The sequence below is a fragment of the Myotis nattereri genome (assembly GCF_964212035.1).
Source record: "Myotis nattereri genome assembly, chromosome: X".
NCBI lineage: Eukaryota > Metazoa > Chordata > Mammalia > Chiroptera > Vespertilionidae > Myotis > Myotis nattereri.
The window spans coordinates 92,767,712-92,784,392 of record NC_138078.1 but is presented as its reverse complement, the minus strand read 5'-3'; the positions used below and the strand labels follow the sequence as shown (position 1 = coordinate 92,784,392).

Below are 16,681 nucleotides of genomic sequence, written 5' to 3'. Positions count from 1 at the left end.
CCTTTGAGTAATTATATTAACAGAGATACTTCAGATACTATAGAACTCTGCATGGTAGACATTAAATTAATGCTACACAAATGTCAGGTCAGGATTTTTCCAAGTGTGGTCCTCAGACCACTTCATTAAAATCATCAGTGAGTGCGTGTTAAAATTCCAGAATCCTTGGTCTACTCTAGGTCTGCTGAATCAGAACCAGGGTGGTGGGGAGAAGGTGTATACATTTTGAGTAATAACTCCAATTGTTTTTGGTATTCATCCAGGTTTAAAAGGCACTGCCCTGAATTTGCAACGAACACTTCTTAAAATTTTCAATCCTTTGATGTCTAATTTCCTTGTCAACTTCTGCAACTCAAATTTAAATATCTGTGTCTGCTCCTGTCAACAAATAGGTAGCAACTTGTTTATTTATGTAATATTAAGTCACAGATTTATATATGAAGCACTGAAGGAGGCACGGGGGACACAGCACAGAGAGCAACATAGGCAGGAGCCCTGGAGTTCCATTCTAGTTTGGGAAAGCAGGCAGTAAGCAGGTAAACACCTCAGTAAGCATGGCAATTTCATATGGGGATGAGTGCTTTGAAGAAAGCAAACATAAATAGGGTAGAGAATGATGGGGACAGGGATTACTATAGATGGGCTGTCAGTGAAGGTCTTTCTCAGGAAGTGACATTGGAGCTGAGTCCTTCATGACAAGAGGAAAGCAGGCCTGGCATGTCTTTGGGTCGCTGGCCCTGCGATGTGCATGGCACCAGGTGTTCCAGGAGAAGATACCAAGTTCCGGTGGCTGGAGCCTGGCACAGTGCAGATGGTAGGAGAGGAGGTCAAAGGGCAGACAGAAGCCACATCATTTGGGTCTTGCAAGGAGTTTTTTCTGAGGGTGGAGGGTGGAGTGTGGGAGTGACATGTTCCCATTCATGTTCTCAGAAGGTGACTGGCTGCTGTGTGGAGAATGGACTGTTCAAGGACAAGATAGCTGTGGAGATAACCATTAGGGGAACCATGCAGCCTCCAGGTGAGGGATGAAGGTGGATTGACCCAGTGCTGCAGCAGTGTGCAGAGGACAGGGGTGGCCCTGGACAGGGTGTGCTGCAGGTGGGGCACCTGCAGTGGCTGTGCGTAGAGGGCACGTGAGGAGCAGGCAGGATCCTGGGTGAGCCCTCGCCTTTCTGTTCAGCCACATGCAGAAATGGTGGTGGAGTTTCCTGAGATCAGTTGGTCCAAGTGCTTTAGAGATGTTCTCATGATAATCACTTGGGTACCTAAGAGTGGTTATCCTGAAAACTAGTGATTTAAAACATGCATCAGTTGATGCATAATTTTCAGTTGTAAGACTCTTTTTCATCTATATTGCTGAGAGTATACAGATGTTCCCCATTTTCCCCCTACTGCCCCCTCTACTCAGTTCCCACCCCACCCCAGGCCTTCACCACACTATTGTCTGTGTCCATGGGCTATGCATATATGCATATAAATTCTTTGGTTAATCTCTTCCCAACCTCCCACCCCCACCACCTTCCCTCTGAGATCTATCAATCAGTTGTAAGACTTAATCTTTTAAACACATATGCAAACTATAAAATTATAAAAATATCACATTCTATTTTTTAAAAAACAGCTAGAAATTTTTGAGCTATTACTGTGTGCCTAGCAGAGTTCTAAGTGTTTTCATGTACTAACTGAATTAATTCTCAAAACCACAACCCATAAGGTAAAAATGATTGGTTTCCTCATACTACAGAAGAGGAAACTGAAGCACAGAGGGGTTCTTTCAAACTTCTGAGATCACACAGCCAGCTATCCCATGTCTCTGCAGTAGATTTTTTTAAAAATCTGGACAATTTATCCTTGTAAAGACCAAAACACAAAGCAATATTTTGCTCACCTTTTTAACTCGTTAGAATGGATTGTCAACTTCCATCTTCTTACATACAGGACTGGAACCAGAAGTTCTATTCTGTATTTTTAAGAGAATACATACATCATTGGCTTCCATCATGGGCTGTTCCTCTGTCCCCTTATAGGTAATCACTTTTATCAGTTTTTGTTTATCCTTCCAGTTTCTGAAAATATAATCAAACATAGCATGTGTATTAGTTTTTTAAGTTCTGTTCAGAAGTAAAAGGTAGCATATTCTACACCAATGCAGTCCAATAGAAATTTCTGTGGACGTGAAACCGTTCTGTATCTGCACTGTCTGATATAAATTCTGGTGAGCACTAGTGAGAAACTGAGTTTACAATTTTATTTAAATTTGATTTATTAAATGTAAAGTAGGTGAGTGGCTACTGTATTGGACAGGAGCAGCTCTACATACTTTTCTTCACCTTATTTTTCACTGAACAATGTATCTTGGAGATTACTATGTAGCAGTTTAGAGAGGGAGTCCTCATTTTAAAGCTGCATAGTACTCTAGGATGTAGACATATTTTAAATTATTCAACTAGTCCCTTATTGGTAGACATTTGTGGTGTTTCTATTGTTATGAATTATTGTTATGAATTGTTCTGCAAGGAATAGTTTTGCACTTATGCCCTTTTGCCTTTTGCATTGTTTCTTTGGGATAGATTGTCAGAAGAGTGCTTTCTGATTCCAATAATATGTATGTAATTTTACTAGATAATATCAAATCCCCTCCTCAGGAATTTTACATTGTCTCCAGCAATGAATGAGATAACCTCTTTCCTCACAGACTATCTAAGAAGAACCCTGAGGGGAGGTGAATATGATATGAGTAATCTGTGAAAACCATTTCACTAAATCAGGAGAATTAGATCTTTGTACAAGGTTCCTAGTCCTGTGCTTGTCTTTGAGAACTCTGGCTCTACTCCTTTCTGTCTCCTTGGATCTGGGCCCAGGCCCTCCCAACTGAGAGAGGAGGTCTTAACATGAAGCAGAAACTCCATGTCACCTCACAATACAAGGGGGCGTGACTTCCCTCTAGGGATAAGGCAGGTACAAAACCGGTTTGGAAATCCACCACTGTGACCTAATAAAGGGCTAAAGTAAAAAGTAAAGGCTGTAGGTAGTTCCTGCCATGAGGAAAAGCAATATTGAAACCTGACAAGGGTTACCTTGCTCTTCGTAATCTGTGAGTGAGGACCTGTGAAGAGAAGGTAGGAGCCTATTGGTGCTACGCATGAGGAGGGAGGGGTGGGTTACAGGTACAGCACTTTCCCAAGGTTCAAGTTCTCCCTTTTCAATCACATGATTTTCTCCTTAGATGCTGAATTTCCAGGACTCAGGACCAAACTTGCTTGGAATGGAGTCCATTGTACGTCAGACACCATAGGGTAGACACTAATATCCATCTTGCTCCCTGTGAACATTTCAGATTTCAGGTCTAGAGATCAAGAAGCAAGGTGCAGGATGCAATTATGGAATTCCACTGACATGTCAGTGCCTGGCCCAGTAAACACCCAGCACACATTAATCAATTAATGAAGCATAGATTCAGGAATAAGCAGAATAAGATTATCATCTCAATCTACATATATAAAATCCTAATAAGCAAATAGACTGAACGGCAGAACAACTGAACAACTGGTCACTATGACGTGCGCTGACCACCAGGGAGCACGTGCGGAACATTGCAGGCATCAGCCATGGCAGGATGATGAAGCAGGTGAGCGGGGGTGCCAGACCAAGGCAGGGCGCCTGTCGCTGTCATCGGGGTGAGCCTAGTTACTGAAAATTCTTTGCTCCCGAGTGCCATGGTCCCGCCCAGTGCTCACACCCGCTGCCAACACCCAGCACGGGCCCCAATTGCTCGGCACCATCAGTGGATGCGAGCGGCAGCTGCCGGCCCCGATCACCCCTCAGGGCTTCTCCACCTCCCCCTGCTCTTGAGGGGCGATCGGGGCCAGCAGCCACCTCTCACACCCGCTGCCAATGACAGCTCTGCTCACACCAGCCGCCAGAACCACCGCTTGCACCTGCTGCTGGTGCCCGGTGCTGGTCCCGATCACTCAGCGCCCTCAGTGGGTATGAACGGCGGCTGCTGGCCCTGACTGCCCCTGAGGGTTTCTCTACCTCCCCCTGTTCCTGAGGGACAATTGGGGCAGCAGCTGCTGCTCACACCCATTGACGGTGCTGGCCCCACTTGCACCCGCTGATGATGCTGGCACCAATCGCTCTGTGCCATCAGTGGGTGTGAGCGGGGCTGGCACCATCAGCGTGTGGGAGCAGCAGTGGCAGGAGCAGGGCTGCCAGCAGACAGAGAACTGGGGGCCATGGCGGGAAAGGCTGGGCGTGGGCTTGGAGAATAGGCCAAGACCTGCCCCTGTGCCCACTGCAGCCTTGACGCCCACAGTTCCTTTCAAGGTGCACAAATTTGTGCACTGGGCCCCTAGTCTTTTTATAAACATGAATTTTTCAAAGAGAGTTGCGATCACGCAGTACTTACTATTTCATAATCTGCTTTGAAGGAAACATTTTCTGTTTATAAAAATTATGACTTTTCATTGGGATAAAAATAACCTGTATTAAATGGCAAAAGATGCCACCTGGTGATCAGAGTCAGAATTGCAGGCATGGAAGTCTCTTCTAGGGGTCCTGATAAAGGGTGAGGTAATGGGAGGGTGGGAGGGAGGTGTATGAATTCCATTGCATAGGCCAAAGCTTTCTGAAATTTTCTACACACTGGTGATCCTGCTATATTCCTGCCTGTTGGGAAAGAAAGTCTCAGGGGCATAGTCTTTCAACCCTCACTCAGCCACAGAAGAATGGACCTCGGGCCTGGAATACTTCCTTACCTAGAGATAAAGAGCCCACACACAGCCTGTGTCAAGCTTGTTACCTATTGTGGGAATATCTTTCTCTGTTTCAGATGCAATGAGTACTCCTTTGTTTTGCTCAAGGATGTGTGCCAATGACCTTCAGGACAGCGCGCCACCCCCCCCCCCCTTTCAGTATTTATCACATCACCAGTTAATTCTTTTTTTGTTTAACACATATCAAACAATATCAAAATGTATATTATAAGTTAAAATTATTCTGCCTCTCCCTTTGCCCCCAACATAATACAGTGATAGTTTCTGTTAAGTTATTGATACCTATTCTCCAGATTATTTTCTCTATATGTAATACACTGAACTTACAATCACACATCTATAAACCCATGCTGATATATATATTATTTTGTATAATGAGACCATATTATACATTATAATTTATTACTTGTCTGATTGACTAAATATTATTATTTTCATTTTATTTATTTGTGTTGGTGTGTTTCCAAGTATTTGTTGGGGATTTATATAATTTTTTATGTGAATTGTCTGTCATTTTAAATAAGATAATTGACATATTATATTAGTTTTAGGTATATAAGATAATGATTCAATATTTGTACATATTGCAAAATGATCACAAGTCTACTTAACATCCATCATCATATATGGCTATAATATTTTTTCTTGTGATGAGAACTTTTAAAATCTACTCTCTTAGCTTCCCTAAACAAAATATAATAGTTATGCAACTTTTCACTACACACACACACTATTATTCTTGAGTTTACTGGTAATATTGATATATCTATAATAATAAAAGCATAATATGCTAATTAGACCAGACGTCTTTCCAGACATCCTTCTGGACAAGCTTCCAGACAAAGCTGAGGCTGCGAGGGAAGCCCGGGTCCTGGATGCCAGAGGGAAGCCGGTGCCTGCAGCCAGGGGAAGAAAGGCCTACTCTTGCATGAATTTCGTGCATCGGGCCTCTAGTATTATATATATTGATTGAATAATTGTGCTTTCTTTTCCTGTCCTCTGTTGATGCCCTCTTTCCTCATCTAAGGAATGCTCGGTATCTGGAGTCTGGAACCTACTTAAAGTTCTAGGAAGAGGTGACTGGGGGTCTGCAAGGAGAGACACTGCAGTGACATTCGGGAGCTCTTCCAGGTCCCAGTGCCTGAGCCATCCCAGGGAGAGTTCCTTCCCCTGCCATGACCTGCATTGTCACACAGGTGTTCACTGAGCATCTGTCACTCTTCACACCTCCAGTGACCCAGGGGCTACAGAATTCACAGTAAAGGTTTCACATGGTCCAGGTCCTTGTGAAAGTTATGGTGACCTCTGTAGAACCTCCGTAGGCCTCAGTGGAGTTGTCTGAGACTCCTCAAAGAGGAGCTGGGCCTGGCACAACGGGCAGGACTAATGGAGGCTGGATGGGAGGGAGGGAACAGGGAGTCCAGCTTGACTGGAGTCAATAGTGGGGCTCCCGGGTGAGCAGACAAGGCTCTGAGGTAACTGACTGGACACTTCAGGGATCTGAGGCAGTCAAGATTAAGGACAAATTTGCTTCCATGGGACTCTGACTAGTCCATTTACACACTGAAATGACACCAATGTTGGTAAGAAGGAAGGTGCCCTGCGTGTCTGTCACTGGTCCATGTGTTAGTTTGGAGATCCTTCCATAACCCTATGTGGAGCTATTCATTCTTCTTCTTTTTAAATCCTTACCCAAGGATATGTTTATTAATTTTAGAGAGCGAGGGAAGGAGAGAGAAACATTGATCAGTTTCCTCGTATACACCCTGACTGGGGATCAAACCCACAACTAGGTACGTGCCCTGATCATGAATTAGATCCACAATCTTTTGATGTATGAGACAGTGTCCCAACCAACTGAGCCACGCAGCCAGGGCCATTCTTCTGAGGCTTCTGATTATACACTGTTGTGTGGTTCTGTCACAGTTTAGTCATTCATCTCCTCCTATTGATATATACAGGGTGGGGCAAAAATAGGTTTAGATTTGTTAGGATGGAAAACAATACAATAACAAATAAATAATATAAAAATAAACTGTGTGTTTTGCATACTCACAACTATAAACCTACTTTTGCCCCAACCTGTATTTAGGTTTCTTCTTTTACAATAAAGATAACACTATAAATTAATATATATCTGTATGTATATGTATATTGATGTGTATATCTATTATATCTTTTGTGTTATAGCAAGTAGATCTTCAAGATATATATATATATAACATATATATACATACATATATATATTATTTATGAAAATTACATTATTGAATCAAAGGATAATGACATATATAATTTTGCTAGATATTATAAATTCCTTTCCATAGTATTAGTAGTTATATTAGTATCCTATGGCTGCTGTAACAAATTACCACAAACATAGTTGTTGAAAAGGAGAGAATTTTATTTTATCATAGTTCTGGAAGCCAGAAGTTTGAAAATAGTTTCACTGATCCACAAAAAAGGTGTCAGCAGGACCATATTCCATCTGGAGGCTGTAAGGGAGAATCTGTACCTTGCTTCTTCCAGTTTCTGAGGGATGCTAGAGTTCCTTAGTTTGTGGCTGCATCATTCCAATTCTGTCTGCATAGTCATATTGTCTTTTCATGTGTCAACAGTCCCTCTGTATCCCTCTTAAGGACACTTGTGACTGCATATTAGGCTCACCCAGATAATCCTATATAATAAAAGCCTAATATACAAATTGTCCCCTCAGGTGATCATTCAACTGAGGTTTTGACTGGGAGTTCAACCGCTCGCTATGGTGTGCGCTGACCACCAGGTGGTGGCGCGGAACATGGCAGGCGTCACCAACACGGCACTCACTGGCAGCGGGCAACAGTGGAGGTGCTGCTGGCCCTAATGGGCCCTGACGAGAGCAAGACCATGGCAGGATGGTAGAGCAGGAGAGCAGGTGGCACCAGGTCAAGGCGGGTGCGAGCAGGGGCTGGATTGTCCCACTGATCACCCCACAGATGGCAACCAGGAGTGGCGGCGGGCAGTGGGGCCACTGCCCAGCTCCCAGGCACCGAGGGAGCCGGGCTGGGGGTCTGGCCCAAACCGATCACCCTGCAGGCTGGATGGTGGAGCAGGTGAGGGGGCAGCACCAAGCCAAGGTGGGGTGCCAGGCGGGGCTGCAAGGTAGGGGGCACAAGCTGGGGCTGCAAGGGTGGGGACATGAGCTGGGGCCTGATCTCTGCAGGGCACCCTGAGGGACCCCACCCGTGTATGAATTCATGCACCAGGCCTCTAGTCTATAATAAAATCCCTATTCCAAGATCTTTAACTTAATCACATCTACAAAGAGCCTTTTTCTATATAAGGTAAGATTTATAGATTACAGGGATTAGGACCTGATATCTTTGGGGACTGTTATTAAGCTTGTTACAATGATCATACAACTTTGATTTTTTTTTTTACATTTATGAACACACTTTATTATTTTTTTAATAATTATTTTATTTTTCAATTAGAATTGAGGTACAGTATAATTTTAGGTGCTCAACCTAGTGATGGGACAATTATATAATTTACAAAGTGATTATCCCAATAAATCTACTACCATCTAACACCATACATGGCTATTATAATATTACTAGAGGCCCGGTGCACAAAAATTTGTGCACTTGGGGGGGAGGGGGGTCCCTCAGCCCGGCCTGTGCCCTCTCGCAGTCTGGGACCCCTTGGGAGATAATGACCTGCTGGCTTAGGCCTGCTCCCAGGTGGCAGAGGGCAGGCCCAATCCCTAGGTGCAGCCCCTGGTCAGGCTCAGAGCAGGGCTGATTGGGGAGTTGGGGTGCCGCCCCCTGTCATGCAGAGCAGGGCGATCGGAGGTTGTGATGCCACTCTCAGTCACACTCAGGGTAGGGCCGATTGGGGGGTTGGGGCACCATCCCGTCACACTCAAGGCAGGGTCGATGGGGAGGTTGCGGCACCACCCCCTGTCATGCACAGAGCAGGGCCAATCAGGGGGTTGGGGCACTGCCCCCGTCACTCACAGAGGAGGGCCCATCAGGGGTTTGGGGCGCTGCCCCCTGTCACGCACAGAGCAGGGCCCATCAGGGGGTTGGGGCGCCGCCCTCTATCACCCACAGAGCAGGGCTGATCAGGGGGTTGGGGTGCCGCCACTGTCACACTCAGGGCAGGGCCGATAGGGAGGTTATGGCTCTACCCCGTCACACACAGAGCAGGGCCCGTGGGGCGGGGGGAGGGGGAGGTTGGGGCGCCGCATCCTGTCACACACAGAGCCGCAGGGTGATCAGGGGGTTGGGGAGCTCCCCCCTATCAGGCACAGAGCAGGGCTGATCAGGGGGTTGGGGCACCTTCCCCTGTCACGAACAGAGCAGGGCGGATAGGGAGGTTGTGGCCCCGCCCCCTGTCACACACAGAGCCGCAGGGCGATCAGGGGGTTTGGGCGCTGCCCCCTGTCATGCTGATCCCGGTGCTGGGAGGCCTCACGGCTCCTCTAATCCCGGTGCTGGGAGGCATATTACCCTTTTACTATATAGGGTAGAGGCCTGGTGCACAGGTGGGGGCCGGCTGGTTTGCCCTGAAGGGTGTCCTGGATCAGGGTGGGGGTCCCCACTGGGGTGCCTGGCCAGCCTGGGTGAGGGGATGATGGCTGTTTGCAGCTGGTCACACATCCTTCAGGGTGGGGGTCCCCACTGGGGTGCCTGGCCAGCCTGGGTGAGGGGATGATGGCTGTTTGCAGCTGGTCACACACCCTTCAGAGTGGGGGTCCCCACTGGGGTGCCTGGCCAGTCTGGGTGAGGGGCTGAGGGCTGTTTTCAGGCTGGGGATGACTGAAGTTCCCAACCGCTCCTTTTTTTCTTTTTCTTTTTTATTCTGGGCCAGCTTTAGCTTTGAGGCTTGGCTCCAGCTCTTAGGCCTCCACTGCTGAAAGTAGGTTTCTGGCCTTTGCTTACAATGTTGCGATCCTGCTGGCTGAAGCCCGGCAGACTAAAGCAGGTTTCTGGGGTTTTGCTTAGCTTCTATATTTGTTACATAGTTGCTTAGAGTTGCAGCTCAGAGGCCTGCAGCGGCAGGTGGGAAACGTTGGAGTCCTCCGTCACTGAAGCAAGCAAGCCTCATGTTAGTTTCAAGCTGCCTGGCTGCCGGCCGCCATCTTGGCTGGCAGTTAATTTGCATATCGCCCTGATTAGCCAATGGGAAGGGTAGCGGTCGTACGCTAATTACCATGTTTCTCTTTTATTAGATAGGACTAGAGGCACAGTGAATGAAATTCATGCACAAGAGGGGGTGTTCATCACCCTGGCCTGCATCCTCTCCAATCTGGGACATCCCTCTCGCAATCCGGGACTGTTGGGTCCTAACTGCTCACATGCCTGCCTGCCTGATTGCCCCTAACCCCTCTGCCTGCCTGCCAGATCACCCCTAACTACTCTGCCTGCCTGCCTGATTGCCCCTAACTACCTCTGCCAGATCACCCCTAACCACTTGCCAGCCTACCTGATCACCCCTGACTGCTTGCTGGGGGGCAGGGCCAGCCCTGCAAGGGGCCATCTGCCTACCTGATTGCCCCGAACCTCTGGCCTGCCTACCTGATTACCCCTAACCACTGGTATGCCTGCCTGATCACCCCTAACCACTCTGCCTGCCTGATTGCCCTTAACCACCTGTTTGGGGGCAGGACCAGCCCGGCAAGGTCCCGTCTGCCTACCTGATCACCCCTAACCGCTTGCCTGCCTGCTTGATCACCCATAACCACTTGCTGATGGGCAGGGCCAGCCCGGCGAGGGACCTTGTGTTTTTTTTTTTATTGCTTAAAGTATTACAAAGGGTATTACATATGTGTCCTTCCCCCCCCCCCCCCTTGACAATCCCCTGGCCTCCCCTACTCCCCAGTGTCTTATGTTTATTGGTTATGCTTATATGCATGCATACAAGTCCTTCGGTTGATCTCCTACCCCCCTCCCTCCTTCCCCCTAACCCTCCCCGGCCTTCCCGCTGCAGTTTGACAATCTGTTTGAGGCAGCTTTGCCTCTGTATCTATTATTGTTCAAAAGTTTATAATGGTCTCTATTATCCATGAATGAGTGAGATCATGTGGTATGTTTCCTTCATTGACTGGCTTATTTCACTTAGCATAATGCTCTCCAGTTCCATCCATGCCATTGCAAATGATAAGAGTTCCTTCCTTTTTAGAGCAGCATAGTATTCCATCGTGTAGATGTACCACAGTTTTCTAATCCATTCATCTACTGATGGGCACGTAGGCTGTTTCCAGATCTTAGCTATGGTGAATTGTGCTGCTATGAACATAGGGGTGCATATATCCTTTCTGATTGGTGTTTCTGGTTTCTTGGGATATATTCCTAGATGTGGGATCACAAGGTCAAATGGGAGTTCCATTTGTAGTTTTTTGAGGAAACTCCATACTGTCTTCCATAGTGGCAGCACCAGTCTGCATTCCCACCAGCAGTGCACGAGTGTTCTTTTTTCTCCACATCCACTCCAGCACTTGTCGTTTGTTGATTTGTTGATGATAGCCAGTCTGACAGGTGTGAGATGGTACCTCATTGTTGTTTTGATTTCCATCTCTCGGATGATTAGTGACTTTGAGCATGTTTTCATATGTCTCTTGGCTTTCTGAATGTCCTCTTCTGAAAGGTGTCTATTTAGGTCCTTTGCCCATTTTTTGATTGGATTGTTTATCTTCCTTTTGTTAAGTTGTATGAGTTCCCTATAAATTTTGGAGATTAGGCCCTTATCAGATATGACATTGGCAAATATGTTTTCCCACGCAGTGGACTTTCTTGTTGTTTTGTTGATGGTTTCTTTTGCTGTGCAGAAGCTTTTTATTTTGATGTAGTCCCATTTGTTCATTTTCTCTTTAGTTTCAAGTGCGCTAGGAGCTGTGTCAGTGAAGAAATTGCTTTGTCATATGTCTGAGATTTTGTTGCCTTTGGATTCTTCTAGGATTTTTATGGTTTCCCATTGTACATTTAAGTCCTTTATCCATTTTGAGTTTATTTTTGTGTATGGTGTAAGTGGGTGGTCTAGTTTCATTTTCTTGCATATATCTGTCCAATTTTCCCAACACCATTTATTGAAGAGACTATCTTGGCTCCATTGTATGTTCTTGCCTCCTTTGTCAAATATTAATTGAGCATATTGGTTTGGGCCGATTTCTGGGCTCTCTATTCTATTCCATTGATCTATATGTCTGTTCTTGTGCCAGTACCAGGCAGTTTTGAGAACAGTGGCTTTGTAATATAGCTTGATATCTGGTATTGAGATCCCACCTACTTTGTTCTTTTTCAGGATTGCTGCAGCTATTCGGGGTCTTTTTTTATTCCAGATGAATTTTTGGAGAGTTCCTTCTAGATCTGTGAAGTGTGCCATTGGTATTTTAATGGGAAGTGTGTTGAATTTATAGATTGCTTTGGGTAGTATGGGCATTTTAATGATGTTGATTCTACCAATCCATGAACACGGTATGTTCTTCCACCTGTTTATGTCTTCCTCTATCTCTTTTTTCAACATCCTGTTTTGGTTTAACAGTTGTTATGATCGTGACGCTGTTATTGTCTCTGGCCTTTTATTATATAGGATTGACTATATTTCCTATGCTGAACTTTACATCCCCATGATTATTCTGTACCTACTAATTTGTACTTCTTTTTTAAATTCTTATTGTTGAAAGTATTACATATGTCCCCTTTATCCCCCCATTGTCCTCTCCCAGCCTGCCCCCTCCCCTCAGCATTATCTATGTCCATTGGTTATGCTTATATGCATACAAGTTCTTTGATTGATCTCTTACTCCTCCCCCTTCCCCATTCTCCCCTGCCTTCCCTCTGAGGTTTGATGGTCTATCTATGCTTCTGTGTCTCTGGATCTATTTTTGTGCATCAGTTTATGTCATGATGGCTAACCTATGACACGCGTGTCAGAGGTGACACACGAACTCATTTTTTTTGGTTGATTTTTCTTTGTTAAATGGCATTTAAATATATAAAACAAATATCAAAAATATAAGTCTTTGTTTTATTATGGTTGCAAATATCAAACAATTTCTATATGTGACACGGCACCAGAGTTAAGTTAGGGTTTTTCAAAATGCTGACACGCTGAGCTCAAAAGGTTCGCCATCACTGGTTTATGTTGTTCATTATATTCCACAAATGAGTGAGATCATGTGATATTTATCTTTCTCTGACTGGCTTATTTCGCATAGCATAATCCTCTCCAGGTCCATCCATGCTGTTGCAAATGGTAAGAGTTCTTTCTTTTTACAGCTGCATAGTATTTGATTGTGTAAATGTACCACAGTTTTTTAATCCATTCATCTGCTGATAGGCACTGAGACTGTTTCCAAATCTTAGCTATTGTAAATTGTTCTGCTCCATATATTCTTTCTGATTGGTGTTTATGATTTTTTGGGACATATTTCTAAAAGGGGATTACTGGGTCAAATGGGAGTTCCATTTTTACATTTTTGAGGAGACTCCACACTGTTTTTAACAGAGGCTGCACCAGTCTGAATTCCCACCAGTAGTGCAGGAGGGTTCCTTTTTCTCCACATCCTTGCCAGCACTTGTCATTTGTTGATTTGTTAATGAAAGCCAGTCTGACAAGTGCGAGATGGTACCTCATTGTCATTTTAATTTGCATCTCTGGGATGATTAGTGACTTGGAGCATGTTTTCATATGCCTCTTGGCCTTCTGTATGTCAGCTTTCGAGAAGTGTCTATTTAGGTCGTTTGCCCGTTTTTTTTTATTGGATTGTTTATCTTACTTTTCTTAAAGTGTATGAGTTCCCTATAAATTTTCCTGTTAACTGCTTATATCTTTGATAGCATATTGGTTTTGCTATGCCTCTCTATTTATAAGCTTGTATATAGATCGGAAATCACTTTTTTTAGAAGTCTTGGTTGCAGATATATTTCCTTGTGTCTTTTTAATTGGCTACCATGCTTTCTTTGCCTTGCAAAAGTGTTGTTTTTATTTTTATGTAGTCAAATGTTTCAGTATTTTTTCGTATGGTCCCTGATTTTGGTCATAGTTTAGAAATTTTTCTCCACTTTCAAACTATAAGTATTAGCAGGGTCATTCTCTCTTTGGAGGCTAAAGAAGAGAATCTGTTCCTTGCCCCTTATAGTTTCCAGATTCTTGTAAAACTTAAACAGTTTCATTGTTTTAATATTTAAATCTGAACCATTTAGGATATATCCTGATTTAAGACATATGAATGGAATCATTTTTCCCTTTTTAACCATATGCTTATTTAGTTATCAATACAACTTTAAAGTCATCTATCATATCTCCAATAATTTGAAATGCTGCCTTAATCATATTCTAAATTTCCAAATATAGGTTAATCTATGTCAGTATTTTCCAGTCTGTTGCATTAGTCTTTCTGTCAATTCATGGGCCAATACCACACACTTTTGTTGTACAAACTTTATTATACATTTTAATATCTAGTAGGATCAGCCGTTAGCCCCTTCCATCAACCAACACTCTTCTTTTTCATGGTTTATCTGACTATTCTTGCTGTTTGTTCTGACAAATAAATCTGTAAGTTAAGTTAACTCAATAAAAAAGCAAATAGTATTTTTATTGGGACCACATTGAATTAATAACCTAACTGAGGGAAATTGACATCTCTATTTTTCTTTGCTTGAAAGTACTTAATATTTTATTATAAAAATGCACTTAGAGCCATTTGCATAGCTTTGACTTTTCATTGCTGAAACGTAGATAAAAATAATTACCCAACAGTTGTTGTAGATATGTTCTTACCAGTCAGTACTAGATTTTATTTATTTTTTATTTTTTTTAATTAAATCTTTATTGTTCAGATTATTACATTTGTTCCTCTTTTTTTCCCCCCATAACTCCCCTCCTCCCAGTTCCCGCCCCACCCTCCGCCCTCATTCCCCACCCACTGTCCTCATCTATAGGTGCACGATTTTTGTCCAGTCTCTTCCCGCATCTCCCACACCCCTTTCCCCCCCAGAATAGTCAGTCCATTCCCTTTCTATGTCCCTGATTCTATTATAATCAACAGTTCATTCTGTTCATCAGATTATTTATTCACTTGATTCTTAGATTCACTTGTTGATAGATGTGTATTTGTTGTTCATAATTTGTATCTTTACCTTTTTCTTCCTCTTCCTCTTCTTAAAGGATACCTTTCAGCATTTCATATAATCCTGGTTTGGTGGTGATGAACTCCTTTAGCTTTTCCTTATCTGTGAAGCTCTTTATCTGACCTTCAATTCTGAATGATAGCTTTGCTGGATAAAGTAATCTTGGTTGTAGGTTCTTGGTATTCATCACTTTGAATATTTCTTGCCACTCCCTTCTGGCCTGCAAAGTTTCTGTTGAGAAATCAGCTGACAGTCCTATGGGTATTCCCTTGTAGGTAACTGAGTTTCTTTCTCTTGCTGTTTTTAAGATTCTCTCTTTATCTTTTGCTCTTGGCATTTTAATTATGATGTGTCTTGGTGTGGTCCTCTTTGGATTCCTTTTGTTTGGGGTTCTCTGTGCTTCTTGGACCTGTAAGTCCATTTCTTTCACCAGGTGGGGGAAGTTTTCTGTCATTATTTCTTCAAATAGGTTTTCAATATCTTGCTCTCTCTCATCTTCTGGTACCCCTATAATTCTGATGTTGGTACGCTTGAAGCTGTCCCAGAGGCTCCTTACACTATCCTCGCATTTTTGGATTCTTTTTTCATTTTGCTTTTCCGGTTGGGTGTTTTTTGCTTCCTCGCATTTCAAATCATTGACTTGATTCTTGCGCTCCTCTGGTCTGCTGTTGGGAGTCTGTATAATATTCGTTATTTCAGTCCGTGTATGCTTAATTTCTAGTTGGTTCCCCAATATAACATCGAGGGTCTCATTAGTTTTCTTGTAGATCTCATTAAGTTTATCGGCGGCTTCTAAACGGTTCTTGAGAGACCTTAAAAGTGTGGTTCTGAACTCTATATCTTCCATTGACAATTTTGTCCTGTTTCTTTGTCTCCGCATTTTGTTATGCTTCCTTGGTGCACCCCCTAGTGGTCTTTGTGCACAGTCTTATAGTTAAACGATTGTTGTAGCTAATACCAGGGAGGGTTTGACCTCCAGGCCAAGTGGCTGTGAGAATCAGCTGTGTCTGCAGTGGGAGAACTTCTGTTCTCTAGGGAGGTGCTAATCTAGCCTTTGCCTGAGGCTATCTGGCAAATGCCTCTGTGCAGGGCTTGGGCGGGGCGGGTCGCACAGGATCAATAGGGTGGGCCGGAGAGAGCAGTTATGGCGGCTCTCAGTCCTGTCCCCAGGGGCTCTGCCTCTCTGAGTCCCAGCACCCGCTGCAAACCTCGGAGAGAAAGCTGCACTCGCTCTGACCGAAGCCAGACAGTCCCGCTTCTCCCGTTTGAGTCTGGGTCCCTAAAGACTCGCCTGTATCTGGAGCTCAGAGTCTGGGACTCCCTCCCGATTGAAAACGCCAACCGCGCCCTCCGCCGCCAGCCCGCTCCTCGCACTCCGCACCTCAGAATTTGACTTCAGCACTGCGCCTCCTCTGAGTGTCCGTATGCGTTTCTCTTTCCTCCTAGTTGTAGGACTTCCACTCAGCCAGTGTTCCTGTGGTTCTGGGTGATGTCCCTTCCATTTTTTGGTTTCACTTTTGAAGTAGTTGTTCAAAGCAGCAAACTCCTGTGTTAACCTATGCCGCCATCTTGGTTCTCCTAGATTTTATTTTTAAAAAATAATTGTTTTTATTCTGCTATAGTCTCTGTACATATTATATGCATTTTTAAAGTGGGCTTGCTTTGGCCTTCATGCACCCAATAAATAAAATTAATTCCATTTTTCATGATGAACTAAGTTAATTTGTTAGGCAAATAATTGAGTAAATATCTCATGCTTAATGGCGCAGTGCCCTTCCTAAGAGGCAC

The 16,681-nt window shown here is 44.2% G+C and overlaps 1 long non-coding RNA gene across 1 annotated transcript; it reads left to right on the top strand.

Annotated features, from left to right (window-relative positions):
• The first annotated feature begins 3,226 nt into the window (after positions 1–3,226).
• On the top strand, positions 3,227–5,186 carry LOC308536232. Its single transcript, XR_013997331.1, has 2 exons — positions 3,227–3,628; positions 4,832–5,186. It is a non-coding gene; the product is annotated as an uncharacterized lncRNA (long non-coding RNA).
• The last annotated feature ends 11,495 nt before the right edge of the window (positions 5,187–16,681 follow it).